At 44.5% G+C, this 18857-nt stretch overlaps 1 long non-coding RNA gene across 1 annotated transcript; it reads left to right on the top strand.

The window, feature by feature from the left end:
* Positions 1 to 1321: 1321 nt before the first annotated feature.
* LOC142792547 (uncharacterized) lies at positions 1322 to 9383 on the top strand. The gene is made up of 2 exons (XR_012891011.1): positions 1322 to 1457; positions 8589 to 9383. It is a non-coding gene; the product is annotated as an uncharacterized LOC142792547 (long non-coding RNA).
* The last annotated feature ends 9474 nt before the right edge of the window (positions 9384 to 18857 follow it).

Raw genomic sequence — 18857 nt, 5'->3', positions numbered from 1 at the left:
AACTGACTGGCTCATACCTACTTGAGGCCTAATTCTTCATTGTCGTCAGCCACTGCATAAAACTTTGCACAAAAATTCTTAGCAAGTGTGTAGGGTATACCATGCTTCTCCAAAGAATGACGAAGGATAGCGAATGCTGGCCTAGTACAAACATTATGATTATTTATTGCGTAGTGGGCACCAGGAAGTGTGCTTGTAGCAGTAGCACAAATAGTGTTTAGAAAATGCTCTGAAAGGCCGCTCTTTTAGCTTTCGCTGAGACTGTGCGGCGCGTTCTGAGTTTTTCGCACTTTTGTTTGCTATCATCTGGAGGCTAGAGACACATTTCTGCGCGCAACGTACATCGACTTCTCCTATAATATGAATGGTTTTCGGTTATAGTAGACAGAAGGCCAAGTGCATCAATGGCACGAAGTCATATTAACAGGTCGTGAAGGTCAGTGATGCTAACAGGAGCAAGTTTACTCATGATAGTACTAGAGATCTTTTGAACTCACAGTCTCTTCACTCTCATCTCAAAGAAACAGATACTAAACGGCCACAAATGTATTCCTCACGAGTGATTATCGAATATTTCCAAATGCAAAAAGTGAACGCCAAGGCCATCTCCTAAGTGATAACAGACAGCTCAAAATCCTGCCAAGTTGAAACATGCAAGCACAGCTTTTTAATATGCCTGAAAAGTAAATTCACTTTTTGGACAACGTCTCAACTGATTACGTGGAGTCTGTGTTTCACTTCGAAACCGAAAAGAAAAGGGAAAAAGCCCCATGGTGTACACAGCTTACCATCAGCCCAATAGGACCAGAATGAGCAAGCCAAAGATCTTGCTTGTTGTATTTGTTGACACCAAAGCGCTTGTTGATAATGAGTCTTATTCCACGGGTCAGTGCTCCATATACATAATAGAATAGAATGATTCATTGCGAACACCCTCGCACAGCGAAAAGTTGTATATTTTATTAACAAGGCACCAGCCCACGCTGCCTTCACGATTGCCTAGAAATATTCCTCAAAGCGGTGTTTCACTTCAGATAGAGCCCACATGCTAACATGTTATTGTCTTGGACAGATCTCATCAATACACTTTTTTTTTTCATTTTCTCCCCTGCGCACAATGCTCCAACACACAAACTTGAGCGCAAAAATTGCTTGTTGTAATAACTCTATTGGGGCGAGTTGTGTCATTACAATTTACCAACTTAAAAGTATATTACTTTCTATGAAATGAGTTTCCTGCCTCCGCACACAACTACCTCTATTGTTATCAAGTAGAAGATAACATTGTTTGGATGTTTTATCCTTATTGCAGGATAGAGGTATCGTGTGCAAATTGTTTCGATAATCAATGGATAACCTCTCAATTGCAGGCAAAGGTATGGGTTTTCAAGAGGATCTGCTGTACGCGACAGACGACTACAGATGTGCAGTTGTCATGGTCACGACAACTGTTTGCGGTTAGTTTCATGTTTTTATAGAATACGCGAACACTGCCTGGCTGTCGTCAGTGTGTTTAATCTTAGATTTTAAATGTGGAAAATCTAAGATGTCCAGAAACTACTTTAACATCTCAGCGTGATTGGGCATAAGCATATAAGCGTTTTGGGCCACTTTTTTATTGCCAAGGCGTAGTCTTATGAGCAGTACTAAAACCCTTATATCGACTTACGCTTGTGCTCAAATCTACTAACACGTATCTACACGCATGGCTCTGATACACCGCCGCATATTTTTATTATTCAGCAACTTAAGTCCGGGGAAGGGGGTGCCAAGTTCTGCCGCCAAAATCTTTCAGGGAACGTTCTTCGTAAAGATATCTCGTCTGAGACGCATATATTATGAAAACTTCCGTGCTGAATTCCAACCACTGAAAATTCCGACTGTATCTAAAAGCGTATCATGCCTAATGTATGAGATATTTGCGGTAAAGGCATGTACACTACGATCACTAAAGCTGATTACAGCGAAAGCGATTATGAGATCACAACTCGGGTCACGCGCACTTGTCCGCCACCGCCATCGCGGCCGCCGCTGGTGTACATAACCACAAAGTGCGAAATAAGAAAACTAGCAGCAATGACACAGAGGGGCTCGGACCCAGGTCCGCTGGGTACCAGCCCAGTATTCTACCACTGAGTTACGCTGGTGTTTGTAACTTCTTGTCAAACTTGCTTTAGGCAGGCTTGAGCTGGCACCCATGACACAGCGGGGCTCGAACCCGGGTCCGCTGGGTGCCAGCCCAGTAGTCTACCACCAAGCTACACCGGTGGTTGCGACTTGTTGTCAAACTTGCCTTAGGCAGGCTTGATGTCGGGTAAGCAATCGCGTTATTATGACTTATAAAGCGTTTTAAAACAGCGAAAAAACAACCTGCGGCGCATAATGCGAATAGCGTAACGAGTGGGCCGTTCAATGCTCCAACCTTTCAAAAAGCTTGTCATTGTCCTCCTATTAACTGTAGCGCATACCCACTGCAGCCACAATTCCTTTTCGTCGTCAGCCACTGCATGAACAATTGGCGCAAAATTCCTTGCATGTGTTTAGCGATACCACTCTTGTCAGAAGAATGGCGAAAAATAGCACAGCGAACACTGGCCTACTACCAAAATGAATTTATAATAATGACCTAGTGGGTATCAAGCAAGTGTGCTTGCAGTAGTTACCCAATGAGTGCTTCGAAAATGCTCGGAAAGGCCGCTCTTTTAGCTTTCGCTGTGACTGTGCTGCGCCTTCTGCGCAGGCTTGGCGTTTTTTTATGCGAGTGGGCTGAATAGTCGACTCACTTATGCTCGCTCTAACTCACGTTGAGCCAAGAGCCTGAGTCGGAATGAGTCGAGCTAAGGTACATGCTGGTGAGTTTGCGTGCCAGCGAAACAGTATGGGGGAAATTTATCGAGTCTGAGTCAGAAAGCGCTTTCAAAAGAAAGTGCACTTCTTGAGTGAGTTCCACTTTTAAGCCGACCTAGCAAGTGCTGGTACTATTACATTATTTGCGACTTTACTCTGACCTTGTAAGCCACGAGCTCAACTTTTATGCACTGTGAACTGTCTGCTGTTTTTTTACAACTCACTTTCAATACACAGCTGCTGGAGAAATGATTCTTCTGCCGGGGCTAAAGTAAACAAGCCTACACACTTCAACCTTCTTTTTGTGCATTTCTCTTTGTTATCTCTGTAAATGACCTTGCTCTTGGCATTTTATATTTATAGAAAACATTTCGTCGTAGGCTTGCCCACTGTGTCGTCTCAATTTAATTCACACCGACCATGCTGAGATCCCGACGTTCTATTTATCGAACCCCTGAATTCTAAAGTTGTGAACGTGTGCAGTGAGTGCTAAATTATGAGCCATACCCTTCAAATCGCTTAAAGCTATTCTATCCAGATTCTTATCCTAACGTGTCTTTGTATAGCCAGTACGAATGGGTAGTTTTTAGTAGCAGCCTTGATTTATGAACGTGTGAACGTACCGTATCACTTTAACCGCATCACACCAGTTCTCTGCGCACGGCACAGGAAGACGCATGTCGCCCAGGAGACACTTTCAGCATTATGTAACAGCACTGAAGCGTGACCACTAAGGGGCTGGATTGAACCGGCAACCTTCGGGTTATCAGCCGAGCACAATAACCACTTTTTCACTGAGGCGAAGATTTAAGCTACTGATATAACATGGCGCGACTGCGTATAAAGTTGAAAGCCGACGCCATGAATTCGCTGCGTCACGTTGAAGGTTTTCTGGCTGTTCATCCCGTACCAACCTGTTATCAGCGTTTGGAGAAGTGAGTTAAGATGAGGGGAACAAAGTGCACTCGGGCCTCTTGACGAGGCCACCTTCATACAGTGTCCTTGTATTGCAACAAAGCGACTTTATAATAATTCTGAAGAGAAACGAGACCACGCGCGGCAAGTTTACTTTGAAGATGATGCCCAGAGGCAAGACAGCAGAATTCTTCCCCGCCACCAACTTGCCATCAGGCGTATAGCACCTGGAGTTAGTACCTGGAGTTCTGCTATTCGCATTGGTACCAACCTCTCCTTACGTAAATTTAATTAAAAAAAAGTTCTACTATTGAGGCAATGGCATCGTAGGATATCCTCAAAGATGTCAGCAGTGCTTCTCCCACTTTTGAATGAGCAAACCCACGAAACACCGAGGGCCCTGTTGGCACTACGGAAACCTTCGAATGAAGATTCAGTGGCAATGATTAAGCTACTAGCCCAGAACTTCAACCCCAATCCTTCTGGGTTACTTGGACGTTGTCGTTATCGAGACCGGCTTTTTAACGAATAGGTAAACATTATGTCTCCGCACTGCCAACCTTGGAAGATCACTGCAACTTTGACAACGTAGACTCCTCAACGTCAGGGAGGGGAGGCACAGGACGGTATTATGGAAATGCCACCTCTAGGAGCTGTACAAGGCGACCTTTGAGAGTGATACTGCGAGACAGACTAGTAGTGTAGTCCACGATTCTTGTCTTCCACAATAGTTGCTAGCTGAGGATAACATAAGGTTTAAAAAAGCAGCCTCAGTGCTTATATGGTAAGCATATCATATGGCCGAGAAATGTTTCTTTAAAAATGATACATGTAATTTCTGCCGCAAGAAGGGCCACATCGCGAAAGCTTGTCTGCCTAAAAATGCTAAGGCCCAGACATGCCGAGGAAGCGATTGTTTGCAAGAGTTAGACGAATTGCTTGTACTGCAGGGTGACTGCCTCTTTACTGCATTTTTATTCGAAACCAAAGATGACAGCCACACAAAGATTGTCATGATAGCCCGACTTTCTGGTCTGCCAGTCTAGATAGAAGTAGACTCTGGAACAGCGTTTTTCATACTTTCGCTCGCCTCTCCTTTCGTGTGCCCCGGTGTTAGGAGAACGAAAGCTTGCTCTACGGACATTGTCAGGAGAATGGTCTAACATCATTCGTCCCAACCTCATTGATGCTTTTTTCAAAAAGAACACAGCTCCGCTACCTTTGCTCGTCGCTGCAGGAGCAGAAGATGGCTAATTAGGACGTAGTCGGTTCAAAAACTGAGAATTACATTGCATGGGCTAAGCAGTTTCAGGAAAAAAAACATGACGCTTAAACTGAACATTCAGGCACTCCCGTACACATCGTCCCGTCTGAAGACACGACGCCGAAGTTCTTGAAATACCGGCAAATCTCATTTGCTGTACAAGATGCCGTTTGTCGAGAACTCGACAAGCTCCAGGCTCAAAGCATGACAAATTCTTTTTCGTATAGAACTGGGCTACATGAGTGGTTGGGGCGAGAAAGAAGAATGGATCTTTACGATTGTGCAGCGGCTGCAGAAACAGAGTGAACACGCGAATCTCGCTATAGCGTAACTTCTACCAACGACTGCTGAGTTGCTTGCAACTATTTGAGGATAATAGATGTTTTCAAACATTTATTTGACTTAGAACTATCAACAGCTACATAGAGCCACGTCAAAGATGCAGGCTATAAATACAATTAAAGGCTCCTACACAGTAAAGCATATACCATTCTGTGTTTCAGTCTCACCATGTATATTCCAATGCCTAAAGTATACTCTGCTTGCTAGACGGCCCAATTTCACGCCTATTCGGACACCATTTTTATCACGGGAGCGTCGAATGAAAATCATTTAGGTCTACCGGAAGTAGTTTTGCAGCATATTCACCAAGCAGGCCCTGAAACAACAAAGAATTTGCGTATTTAGTGTACGCGAATGGCAGGTCCTGGGATAAAAAAGGAGCTATAAGAGATCCAGAGTTCTTAACAGGTAGAAAGTCATAACAAACCCACCACACAAGTCTTAGAATTCGTACTGCAATCATTCTTACGAATGATAAACATCTACATCCAATTCCTTAGCGGCAAGGCGCTCATCTTACCTTCTACAGCTAGCCCCGCCGCGGTGGTCTAGTGGCTAAGGTACTCGGCTGCTGGCCCGCAGGTGGCGGGATCAAATACCGGCTACGGTATTTCCGATGGAGGCGGATACGTTGTAGGCCCGTGTGCTCAGCACGTTAAAGAACACCAGGTGGTCGAAATTTCCGGAGCCCTCTACATCGGCGTCTCTCACAATCATATGGCGATTTTGGGACGTTAAACCCCACAAATCAACCAAATCAAATTAACCTTCTCTAGCTAAGCGGAGATAAGGCTGCTTTTGTACCCTTGACGCACTGCACGTATAATGTCATTCGCAGTGAATGACATTCAAAACGAACGCCGTTGCGATCTTGCATTCCAGGTATATTTGGCTAATTGAAATAACATTCGCAACTAATGTCAATGTTTATCGGCAGGCTACTATGACACCAAAAAAAGTTGCAAATCACGCATTTACATTACGTAACATTGTCCTGCTGGTTCAAAGTATACGGCGACGTGATAAAAGAGCATTAGTAAAAAAAATGTACATATCCAAAGCAAGAGTAGCTTTTAAAGCTGCTCACGACTTGCAGTAGGCGATATTTTAAACCACAACAGCGTTCATATGTTTGTGACAACAATGAATGATGATCAGTGCAAACGAACATTGATTACTCTCCAGATGCTGTGAATGATGCATCATAATCGATTGAAGCGCATCACAGACGATGACGAATTTGGATACATGCAAATTCGTTTACATTGAGTCTTCTTTGGGCTTCGACGTCTTCGGCGGTTAATAGGAAACCTTGGTGTTTCTCACTAGATGAAAAATGGTTTGAAAATACTCTCCGTAAAGTGTTTTCCAATACGTGCTCGCGTATTCTGCTCTATAAAGTCACGTGGCGATGCTGCACCAAATCAGGAGCGAGTGTGTGTAAAGATGGCTGACAGGAGGTGCTATAGAGCCAAGTCGGCGCCTGAGAAAGGGAATATAGCTACACAAATTGCTTTCACTATTGTGTTTCATGTTAAAAAGTTACCGAAAACTAAACAACAAACTTGTGATAAACCTGTGAACATTGTTTACACTTGCTTTGGGATGTCAATTTGCTAATATCTTGTCAAGCGCCGGATGACGAAAATACAGATGTTGTCCTCACATGAGTTTCGTGAACACATTCAATGAGCGAATGCAGTAGTTGTGGATGTCATTAACTATGTTCTTGTAGCAACGACAAAAATTGCGATAATATCTCATGCCATTCGCAGCGAATGACATTAAAGGTACCGTGTGACAGGGTATTCAGGACGACCTGCGTGAATGTACGGTAATTGGACATTAGGCCGACTCTCGTCCATTGACGTTCAGCTGGGATGTCTTGCCTTATAGCTTAAGTGCAGTTCTTGCAGGGCTAGACGAAAATAGACCAGCAAAAAAATTGTGGCGAAAGGACACGTAGAAGGGGCTTTACCTTCACCTATAAGAAGACGTGAAGCATTCTATGTTGGCGGTTTGAATCGGAGCCTTGTATAAACCCGCGAACTGCTTGGTGTTAACTTGCAAAATGCAAATCTGTATTCTTCAATTTCGCACCAGAGAAACTTCCCACCAGCACTTCCTTGCTAATCGAGATCGAGTGCATACATATGCGGGGTGCCCGGTCAACGGTTGTGCAATGCGAGCAGCTTTTTTTTTTGTTCGTACAACAAACTCTGTAGCAGATGCTGCCTGCTTCGGCTTTGCACGTCAAGGGTGCGGACGCGTTCTCGTTTCTTGCGAGCTTGTTCGCATTCATCGCTGTGAGCGCTCAGGTGGCGCGTTCAAGCAAAATAAATCATCACAGCAGCAGCAAGCAGCAGACGAGGAGCACACTGTCACACGGACACCTAAGGTGCTTCGCTCTTAATATTAGTAGCATTAGCACCAAGGGCCCTCGGTCAATTTGAGACATTATTCTCAGCTATACAGGGAAGTCATCAGTTCAGTTGATCTTCCTTTTTTTTTTCGATTTCTCTTTCAAAAATACTCACGTGCTTAGGTGCGTTAGAAGCTTTAACTCTGTCCTTAATGCGTGGTTCTTAGAAAAGGGCACGTAATTTCTGTATCATTAACTGGAGAGATGGTGCAGTTATTTGCAGGAATTGGGAAAACGGAGATACGAAGAATAGTAAAGATATAAAGAAGAAAGAACATTCACCTCGCAGAAACGAGAGAAAGAAGAGAGAAGACCTAGGAAAGATTGAGCCCACAATCGAAGGAGCCCGATTATGGTACACCAGTCGGCGAGAGCTAGACGGTGTCAGGAGATCACGGGCGACACAACTATTCATCGCGGAATTCAGCAAACAAGTTCATAACCATGTCTTCGTTTTACACGCATATCATCTGCGAGATCTCCACCCACCCCGCTTTTTTTATTAACCTGACAGGAGTTTTTAACAGAGAAGGAATGATGACAATGGTAACACGAGCTGATCAGGCACGCACCATGACATCAGTTTCACTATTTATTATTATCAAGTTGTTCACTACAAATGCCTGTTCTCTACGCAACGCCATATTTCTGAAGATAGGTAATAATGGTTTGATGTTGGTATCCTCTTTTACTTCCACAGAAATTTACCATAATATTTATAATAAGTGTTTAGGCAGGATGATTTGAATTTGTGGGAACAGGAGCGTTTACTGAAGCCTGTACTTCTTTCTTTCACAGGTAAACATCGCACGTATGACCTACGAATCAGGGGTGCTTATATTGTACTTAAGCCTCCACCTAAGTGCCTCGAACACTACCTGAAATTCGAGAAGCATGGGACAGTAGTTTATGAGAAAAACTGCACAGATATACTTAAGAGACAGCAAAAGGCGGGCTTGTATGAACCACAATATGATCGCTGCGGAAATCGCGTACACTGATTGTTCAATGTATTTGTAACATCACAAACATCCACACCGGCTGGTATAAAAGCTCTGCTACTTGTTTTGAACACAGCTTCACTTACGAAAATGAACTTTATCGTATTTAAATACAATAAATCAAAATACATTTAAATAATGAGTGCACCATAACTGTGTTTATAAATATTCTTTGACTGTAGACGATTTACGCCCGCAAAAACTCAAACAGATTCTCATACCTCTTTCGATTCATTTTATTTTATGTAACTTTTATGTGCTGCTGTGACTTTATGAATTTTTTTTTTTGCTTTTGTCTGCCTGTTTGTTGTGCGTAAATAGTCTCTTATTATTTCTTTATGTGCTAATTCATAATTGCTGTTCATTTCTTTGTTAATACTGGCTTGATGTAAAAAAAAATTTGTAAATGTTTTTTGATATTGTATGTATCTCAATTTCTCAATTTTTGTACTGCTATATATAACCTGTTTATGTATGTGTGTACATAGGGGGTTGGCGCTTTGTCAGGCTTTCTTTGCCTTTACGCCGATCCCCTAGGCAAACTGTGTACACGGGTTGTCTGAAATTAAATCAATAAAAAAAAAAAATGTGAGTCGGCGTTTTCTTCAAATTTATTGTTCAACATGGGTCATTCATTGCAGCACAGGTTATTCAGCAGCACTTTTAAACGGCACATTCTCCTCCGTGCCGAATAAAAAGGCAAGTGATTTTCTTTGGCATGGAGATTCATAAACCACAGCACACATGAAATGTTAAGGCTCACAGAGAGGTCTAGAGCAAAAAAGTTGCGGCAAAATTGCCGGCGATCACGCAGCATGGCGCGTTGTGTCCCTTGAATGACTGAATGAATGATATGAATGATATGTGGGGTTTAACGTCCCAAAACCACCATATCATTATGAGAGACGCCGTAGTGGAGGGCTCCGGAAATTTCGACCACCTGGGGTTCTTTAACGTGCACCCAAATCAACTGAATGAATGAATGAATCTTTGTTAAGTTGACCTGTTTTCTTCAGGCAAAGCGAAGCGCAGAGGGACTAACCCTTGTCCCTTCCCAACCTCCGTCGATGATTATTGCGGTATCTCAGGTGACGGCTCGAAGGTCGTGAGCCCAGGCGGCGTCTTCCTATTGCCACATGCCCGAAAACTGGTCGGTCAGCTCGCCGCTGGTGAGCGCCGCCTCCCAGTCGCAGCGATGCAGCCGCAGCCGCTCCACAGTTGCGACTACAGCTGCGGTGGCGGCTGGCTTTAGCTCTCGCATGATGGTAGCAGCAACAATTCGTCCTGCCCAACATGCGTTGTGAAGTGGTGGTAGTGGTTCGAAGAGAGGAAGAAAGGCGCCTAATTTCTGTCAGTCATAAGGCAATGGGGTGCCGTGCCTACGCGTCGTGAAGTGAGTGGTGGCAGCGGCATTATCTCTGCCGGCACACTCGCAAATCATGTGCCCTCACGTTTTGCGCGTGCCCGTCGGATATAGGCTCAGAAAACACAGGAGTAGGATGGCCGGGCTGGGGTACGTATTTTGTTGTAATAACCCACAAGTTATGACGTAATAGTAACACAGAAGTTTTGTTTGATTTGTTGTGTTGTGAGGCGTTTTCCATCGGCTTAGTTTGTACTGTTTAAGTTTCTCACACAAATCAGAAATCAGTTCAGAGGTTAAACACTATGAACTAATATCATTCAAGACAAAAGATGATTATGAAGTTTCTTTTCCAACTTATCCAGAGAAACTAGTTCAGAAAATTTCATAAATATTCTGACCGCGAAAAAAAAAAAGGACAACGCAAGGCATTCAACAATAGAGCTGAATGGTTTATATTTAACGCACATGTTGATGACACCGAATAAGATCTTCTCCTGACCGCAGCCGACGCGCCCTGCTTCACGACGTCTTGGAACGCTGGGAACATGCACACCAATGGATTCATTTCATTCGTGTGTACCAAATATCCGCAGTGGCGTGTGGGTGGTGTACGTTGTAAAATAACATCACTTTTGTATATCTAATGTATATAGTACATGCATCATACTGCCATCATCTTCGTAAGCGAACTATTCACCAAAGTTTTTGAGGGGCGCCCTTCTTACACTTTGCAAAATAACATATCTTGTGTATATATAAGGTTCATGAGAGAAGAGAGAGAAGACCAAGAAGGAAAGGAAATGCAGGGATGTTAACCAGTCTGGAACGACCGGTATGCTACCCTACACTGGGGATGGGGATCTGGGAGTTTGAAATTATTGAAACTGTATATAATGCACGCTAATGTAAATTCATGACCATTCCGAGTGCAGTGTACATATACCAACGTTACCACGTCTAAGCATCATATTACGAAACGTTCACGGAGGATCCGAAGGTTGCCCGATCCTCTCCAAGTAAGCTACTCTAACATCATTTACTTTGTGGAGTTACTATACTCCAAGGTAACTGATTTCGCTTTATTGTTTTTTAGACAATACTTCTTTCAATTACTACACCAGATGGTGCAGCCGACGACCTTGTACAATGACTAATCCTGGCAGCAATCCTGGCATGCGATCGAGAAAGAATGTGTGGTAGTTATGGAATACCGACGTGCGATGATCTTTCAATGAAGGTTGAGGCCAGAATTTTGTGCATATATGCGGCTCTTAGAGGCCTATTTTGGGTGTACACAGCAACAGCTTGAACATCTGGTAGTTTTTCACCTAAGGTTTTATCTTTTCCCACATGCCTATCCACTAAATGAAGAAAATTGCAAACCCTGTCTCACTTGCACCGAGGAAATAGTTTTCAAGTGACAATGTAACGGATACATCGTATTTCCGACCAAAGCGCACCGTCGAGGTGATAAATGGAAGACTAGATTTCAGTATTCAGAATTCGTAGAACATGGTAGTCATGAAAACTAATGTATTTTATCTGAAGTAAGTCACTAAATGTTCCTAGAGTACTGAAGCCGTTTTATTTTTAAAATGGGATTACACATCGCGCATTATGTCGGGCCAGTATTCATGGACACTTCCTCAAGTTCTCAGCATGATAACTGTGTATTTTTGTGAGTGTTGAAGACGGCGATTAACTATGACTTAGCACGTTGTAATGAGTATTCGCCTTAAACGCACTTTTTGTACGCAAGATATGGTTTTACTCTTGGTACGATTTCTCGTTTTCAACAGGCAACAATAATGCTACTAAAGAGTTTTATCCACCATGACGGCATCTGTATTTTCAATGATTGAGCATTCTGTGGTACTTTAGCGAAAAAGTTACAAGCACTAACGTTGCTATGAGGTAGAATATCCGACTCGGACGCACACTGCGTGGTTTCTATATACCTGCCCTAATCTTGAATGCGATCCTTTCATTACATAGTGGTTTTCAGCTTATGCAAAAAAAACTCGAAATTAACCTGAATCAAAAGTAAAAATCACACCACGTCTCCTGGTTCATAGGTTATTTAACGCTGTTCTGTTAATGCAGTGTGCCATAAACAAATCACTGTTGATCACTGCTTTTTAGCACAGTTTTAAACAGGGAGATGAGTGCAAGCTTCCTCTTCAATGCGTCAAATTTTTATTAGGTTAGATGGCGTAAGGTGTAGAGACATACGGGGCTAATGAGGAATATTTTGGGCATTAAACACAACCCTAGTTGGCCAATGTTTAGCTCCAGCGTAATTCTATGTTTAGTAATTTTGTCGTCAATCCAAACGTCTCGTTCTCCTCAAACTCCTGTCAATATACACAAATAAAAAATATGGCGAGAGCACCTGTCCTGAATTCTCTCGTGTACATTTTTATTCTCGGCACAAAACTCAAGATTTTATATACTAACCGACTCACCCAACATGTTCTTATTGTGACCACAAGTTCTTACCAAAGCGAAGCGCATTTGTATACGACCATTTAGTTGCAAATTATATTTAGCATGTTTCCTTTGCTCTTCCTAGTCAACACTGCTGAAAAGAACAATAAATGATGTCTTCTCCCTGGATATACACTAAGCATGGATGTTATAAATAAGAAAATATATGAGGCGCAGGGACAGAGGGGTGGGCTTGCAATCGCAATGAAGTTCGTTTTAGACGTCATTGTCTTTTGGTTGTTTTGTTCCTAACTTGTGCGGATTTTGAAGCTCAGGTTCTAGTGACCGACCGTTTGAGCTGGGAATATTTTTCTAGAAAAGATTACTTACTAAAAAAACGCACGTACATGCATAGGTCGACGAATATATTATAGCACGCGCAGACTCATTGAAGAACATATTTTGGGCTAAGGACTCACTCATACTCAGTCTCTAGAAGCTTTTCCTAAGCCAGAAAAAAAAGGTAAAAGAAGTGTGATAGTGTATCACATACACGAAGGCATAATATCTTACTAAGAATGGTGCACAAAAGGGGCGTCACTGCCATTTGCTTACGTCTCCAATTCCATATCTGTTGAGTATTTTGCCGAAGCGGAAATGTGCGCCTTCACATGTATTTTGAATCAGAGCATCGTCACCTAGTTCGTGAGCTCATCTCTTGTGGGGAACTTCTCTACGTCTTCTGCTCTCACCGCAGCGTCTGTGTTCGACTCCATAAGTCACTGATGTATGCATAAATGTTTGGGATAATTTGTGTGGTGTTTGAAGTGCGCGCCATGACACAACATAGAAGGTGACGTAGAAGCAAGTGGGCACAGGCGTGGAAAAGCCAAAAGGACGAATAAATAAAAGGAAAATTGCAGAACATCATGGTGACTATTAGGAAGCGCATGAAGAGAGAGCGAAGCGAAGGGAAGGAGAAGCAGTCGCAGCGCTAGACGGGAAACGCGCCTGGGCAGTTTGTACACCCCGTTTTGATTCCCCACGCTATCGTAATTGTAGGTCGTAAGGTCTGGTCGGGTGTACCGGAAAAAGGCGCAGCAGTGTGGGAAGCACCAAAGATTTATAACAATTGCAACAAACTGAACTATTACTAAAAAAAGCTTCCAGCTAGTGTCCTTGCCAAAGGACTTAGCTTAACTCAATAGGATTCAGCAATGGAATTGCTACAACTGCAATAAGCGAAACACCATGTGTGCCATCTATCCCGTCTGACCAGTATGCGCTGCTCATCGCAAACTGGGTGGCACAAACGCAGCAGTTACAATATGTCAGGCGTGTTGTTACGCCTGGGAGTCCACACCGAACGTCATTGCCTCTGAAAAAGAAATCTGTGTCGAGGCCAGCGAGTGAGCCCGCCTAACGCCATCAACTCAATGACGTCATCAAGCGGCGGTGCCGGTCTGTCTTACGCAACGCGCGGTGAGCTCACTCAGTCCACGGGCTCGATGAAGCAAGCGGTGCCATCCAGTCTGGCGAGTTTTACGCAATGTGTGGCAACATCACTCGTCCTAGGTTGCAAACCAACGCAGCGGCTCCGGAATTAAGGATGATGACGCAACTCAGTGGTGGTTCCTGACAAGAGGAATCTGACATCACGGCCAGCGGCGCTTCTGATTGAACTTTGGTGCCGTAAAGGTCCTCCCGGTGCCTATGAAAAAATAGACCCCGTATGCGTAGAAGCCGACGTATGCGTCAGAGAGAACACATCTCGGCTCTTCGAGACACTAAGCTGTTGGCCCCAGTGCCGAATTCGTAACGCCTCTGTTCCTATGCTGTACATAAATCTTGACTTAACTCACCGTCGCCTTGTCCGCTCGTCTATCAGCTCTGCGCAAAAGCAGTCGCGAGCTGAGAAACACACGCTACCCAACAGCCAGTGACCTTGGCAGCGGCGAGTTCGGAGCAGTTACGCTTTCGAGACCAGATTGGCGTCGCGCCTTCGTAGCAGTGGCGGCAGCGGTGGGATCGGCCGGCGTCAGCGACATTGATGCGGAGAGTGCCTGATGTTTTCCCCTCAGTTTACTAGACTACTCTAGTACAGGTTATAGTAGTTTAGAGAAGGGCTGTGTGAAGCATTAGAGTGACCTTTGATGGTTTCAAGCCAAGTTGGAGCGCTTTGAAACCAAAGAAAATGCGGAGTGTGTAAACACGGCAGTCTTAAAAGTTGCTTGCGCGTCTTGCTAGTGGACTTATAGCGGGTGCAGCAAGTAGATTTTTAATAGGGGCACACAGCAAGAGGCTAGTGTGAGCGATGGGAAACCTTAAGGTGAAAGTCACTCAAGGACATTTGTGAGGAACTTGGCCTTATTTTGGGCTGTGCGAAACGAAATGAAGCAATCTTTGAGATCATGAGGGATGCAGGAGTGACGATTGAGGAAGTAGATGAGGCCTGGGTGGAGATCAAAGCACGCCACAAAGAGGGTGAAAGGCAAGAACTTCGTGAACGCGAAGAAGCTGAAAGGTAAGAACGCCATGAGGAGGGCGACAGACAGAAGCGCCTCGAGTTGAAACAAATGGAATCGGCAATCCTACAGTGTTTACAGGTGCCAGCGCAGCTTCTGCGACAGTTCGGGTCTGCGGTCATCGAATTCGGGACCAACTGCCACCATCCGTAGTCGGCGAGAACATGGCGAGGTATCTCGTGAAGTTAGAATACGTACGTCTGTGAACGAAATGCCTTGTATTGATCTCTTTGGGCGCAGAACCTGTTAGTTCTTCTTCTCGGCGAAGTGTTCGACATGATAATGTGCTCGTCGAAGGCAGCGTTTGAAAGTTATGACGAAGTTAAGTTGATGCTTTTCAGACGTTATAAGTTTTCACCGGAGGCTTTTTGGCAAAGGTACCGGTGTGCTAAGAAAGGGAATGAGTCACACGTTGACTTCGCGTTTTTCCGCTAAGCTGATTTAATTGATTAGCTCAAGGGTGAAGGTGTTAATGATGATCGCGATAGTGCATCGTATTGGAGCAATTCTACCGCTGCATCGAGAAGGATGTCATGCTTTGGCTGCAGGACAAACTTGTTGTAGTACAGCTTAACAAGGCAGCAGAGTTAGCTGAGGAGCATTTTACTCGCTGAAGGAGGAGGAGGAGAAGGAGGAGGAGGAGGAGGAAGGAAAGAAATGAAAGGCAGGGAGGTCATCCAGACGCACGTCCGGTTTGCTACCCTGCACTGGGGGAAGGGGTGAGGGGATTAACGAAGAACAGAAAGAGAAGTGAAGGGCAACGTGTGTGTAAATGTGACCTTGTCCATTGCACGCTTATAAGTGGTCGCGTAGTCCGGTCGCCTTTAGAAAACTTAGCAATGCCCGCGTCGCTTTGCTTGCCAGCGACGCATAGAGCCATGAGCCAAGGATCTTCTCTTCGGAAAAAGGAAGTTGCATAGCAGGGCTGCGCGCAATGAAAAAGATGAAAGGAAAGAGGGCTATTCCAAGAAATCTGATCAATGGCAACCCACTCCGCACCGTAATATCAGGAAGGACCTGTCTCTTACGGAGGACACTGTAGGGGAAGGGCAAACGGAAGTGGAGAAATCGAGTGAGGCTCCTAAATAAGGCACTGATACCACACGGGCGTTTGAATCACGAAAGCCACTAATCTGCTACAACTGCAAAAAGGAAGGGCACATCACGGTAAACTGTAAGCAAAAGTTTGCTTTCACAACAATTCGAGAATCTGAAAAGAGCATGCGGCTTTTATAGCCGTATCTCCAAAAAATTATTGTGAATGAGAAAACGTGTCGATCACTTAGAGACTCAGCGTCAACCATAGACGTTGTCCATCCTTCGTTGGTGTCTCCGGATGACTTTACAGGAGAATGCGCGTGGACCAGGCAAGTTGCCGAGGAGCAGATTGCTTGCTTACCAATCGCTACGGTTGTCACTGAAGGCCCGTTCGGTAAGCTTCGCACCGAAGCAGCTGTGCCTGCCACGCTTCTTCATCGTTTTCCTTGTATTTTTTCCAACAACTTCGAGCAGCTCCTCGAAGATTAGAGTAAATCGTTCTTCTCCAGCTTAGCGTACATGGCCCTCACGTGATCGCAAGCGCTGAAGCTTTCGCAGGAGCTTGATCTCGTTCAGTGTAGTGAAACACCACCTGCTAAAGAAGCTGATCTGCGTAACCTTGACGGCGAGGCGATGGAGCCTCGGACAGGTAATTCTCCGGATGAGTCACTCAAGCCGCCCATCGCGAAAGTCATCTGTGTCGGCGGAGGAGATAATATGACACCATTGGATGAGAGCGAGAGGGGTGCAACGCTCTCGCCGGTAGCGGAAAGTTGCGGTGAGCTGTTGAGGGTTGATCGAGAAACGCTCATTCGAGAGCACCGTGAGGACCTCTCGATTAAAGCGTTAATGGAAAGCGTAAACGTGGAAAAAAAGAATGTTTCTTTTTTGAGAAGGCAGGGCTCCTGTATCAGAGCTACAAAATTCTGCAAGGTCGCAAGCATGAGCAGCTTTTGGTGCCACAAAAGAATCGTCGCCAACTCTTGGCACTGGCGCATGAAAATGTGTGGGAAGGGAATCTCGGCATAAAGAAGCCAAAGACTAGAGTTTCTATTGAGTTTTATTGGCCCAAATGCTGGAAGGATATCGAAGATTTCGTACGCTCATGCGACACATGTCAGAGAGCAGGGGAATCCACGGACAAGTGGAAGGCACCCATGAAGCTTGCGTCAATTATGACATAATCTTTTCGGCACCTAGTATTTGGTATCGTCAGGCCATTGCCAAAGTCTAAGAAAGGTTGTCGTTACATCCTGATGACCCTCTGCGTAGCCACAAAATTTCCAAATGTGATACCACTTAAGGAGCTCAATTCTCCTCATGTCAGGAATGCACTGCTATCTATATTTGCAAGCGTCAGATTTCTTCCTTCCTAAATCCAATTCGGCAATGGTATTGCCTTCACCAGCTGCCTTTCCTCTACTTTTTTTTTCTTTTTTGGATAAATGTGGAATAAAAGTAGTGCACAGCTCGATCCATCAACCGCCATCTAATCCGTTAGAGCCTATGCATTCCGTTCTGAAACGAATACTGAGAGCTCTTTTTACGAGCAGGAATGCGACTGGTAAGCCTGTAGTTCTCTGGCTGTGTTCACTTTGAGATCAACTCATCTTGAGAGCACTGGTTTTAGCCCTGCAGAGATTGTGTACGGCACAAGTTTGAGAACACCACTGCGAATGCTACGCGAGTCCTGGGAGGGATTCAATGAGGACTCTAATGTAATTGCGTATGTTCTAGACCTCCTCCCGAGGCTTGGAAAAACGAAAGATCTTGTGGAAAGCCACATGAAGGTCTCACAAGTGTTGTCAAAGGAGTACTACGACAAATCAGCGAGGAAAACCACATTTGAAGTTGGTGGTCAAGTAATGCTCCTGCAGCCGTCTAAAAGGAACAAGCCTGAGGTTCATTGGAAAGGGCCCGCAAAAGTAATATTGAAGCTTTCTGGTACCAAATATGAAGTGAAATTAAAGAAGACGGCCGAACAAAATTCACCGCAGTAACTTGATGAAACCATACGTTCAAAGTGAAGTGGTCGTAAATTTGCTTTTGAGTGCTTCAGAGGAAGATGGAGCAGAAATAATGAGTTCCGGTGATGTAATCGAAAGACCAGTTTTGTACTTAAGTCGAAAACTGAGCTGAAGGGAAGAGGCATACAGGACCTTTGAAAAGGAATGCGCTTGTATCGCGTGGGCCGTTCAAAAGCTAGTCTGTTATGTCTCCGGTTCGAAGTTCATGGTTAAAACGGACCACTGTCCTCTAACCTGGTTAAATAGCATGTCGCCTTAAAGTGGCCGCTCATTGAGGTGGATCATGATACTCCAACAGCACAACTTAGACATTCGCTACAAAAAAAGGAAAGCTAAACGCTAATGCAGACGCACTGAGCCGTGCGTTTTAGTTAGCACCTTCTCTACCTTTCGGACTTCGGCTGGCTAATCGGGGCAACATTTTGTCCTCATCACAGCCTCAGCTGAGCGCTCTCGTCCAGAGTGATCTCAAGGGGCAAACTTTATGTTGTATTCTATTTCATTACGTTGTTCTATGTGTAAATTAATTTGAGTTCTCAATTTAAGAGTCTTGTGCCCCACATGCGCCTCTTGTTGTAAAGGGATTGACATTACGATAGACACGTAGCTAGGTGTATGTTGTACTGTACGTTGTCTGGTGTTCTGTCAAGTAACTGAGGGCTCTCGCTTGTGTCGTGTGTTGT

The sequence above is a fragment of the Rhipicephalus microplus genome, unplaced genomic scaffold (assembly GCF_043290135.1).
Source record: "Rhipicephalus microplus isolate Deutch F79 unplaced genomic scaffold, USDA_Rmic scaffold_226, whole genome shotgun sequence".
Classification (NCBI taxonomy): domain Eukaryota; kingdom Metazoa; phylum Arthropoda; class Arachnida; order Ixodida; family Ixodidae; genus Rhipicephalus; species Rhipicephalus microplus.
This window is presented reverse-complemented; position numbering and strand designations above follow the sequence as displayed.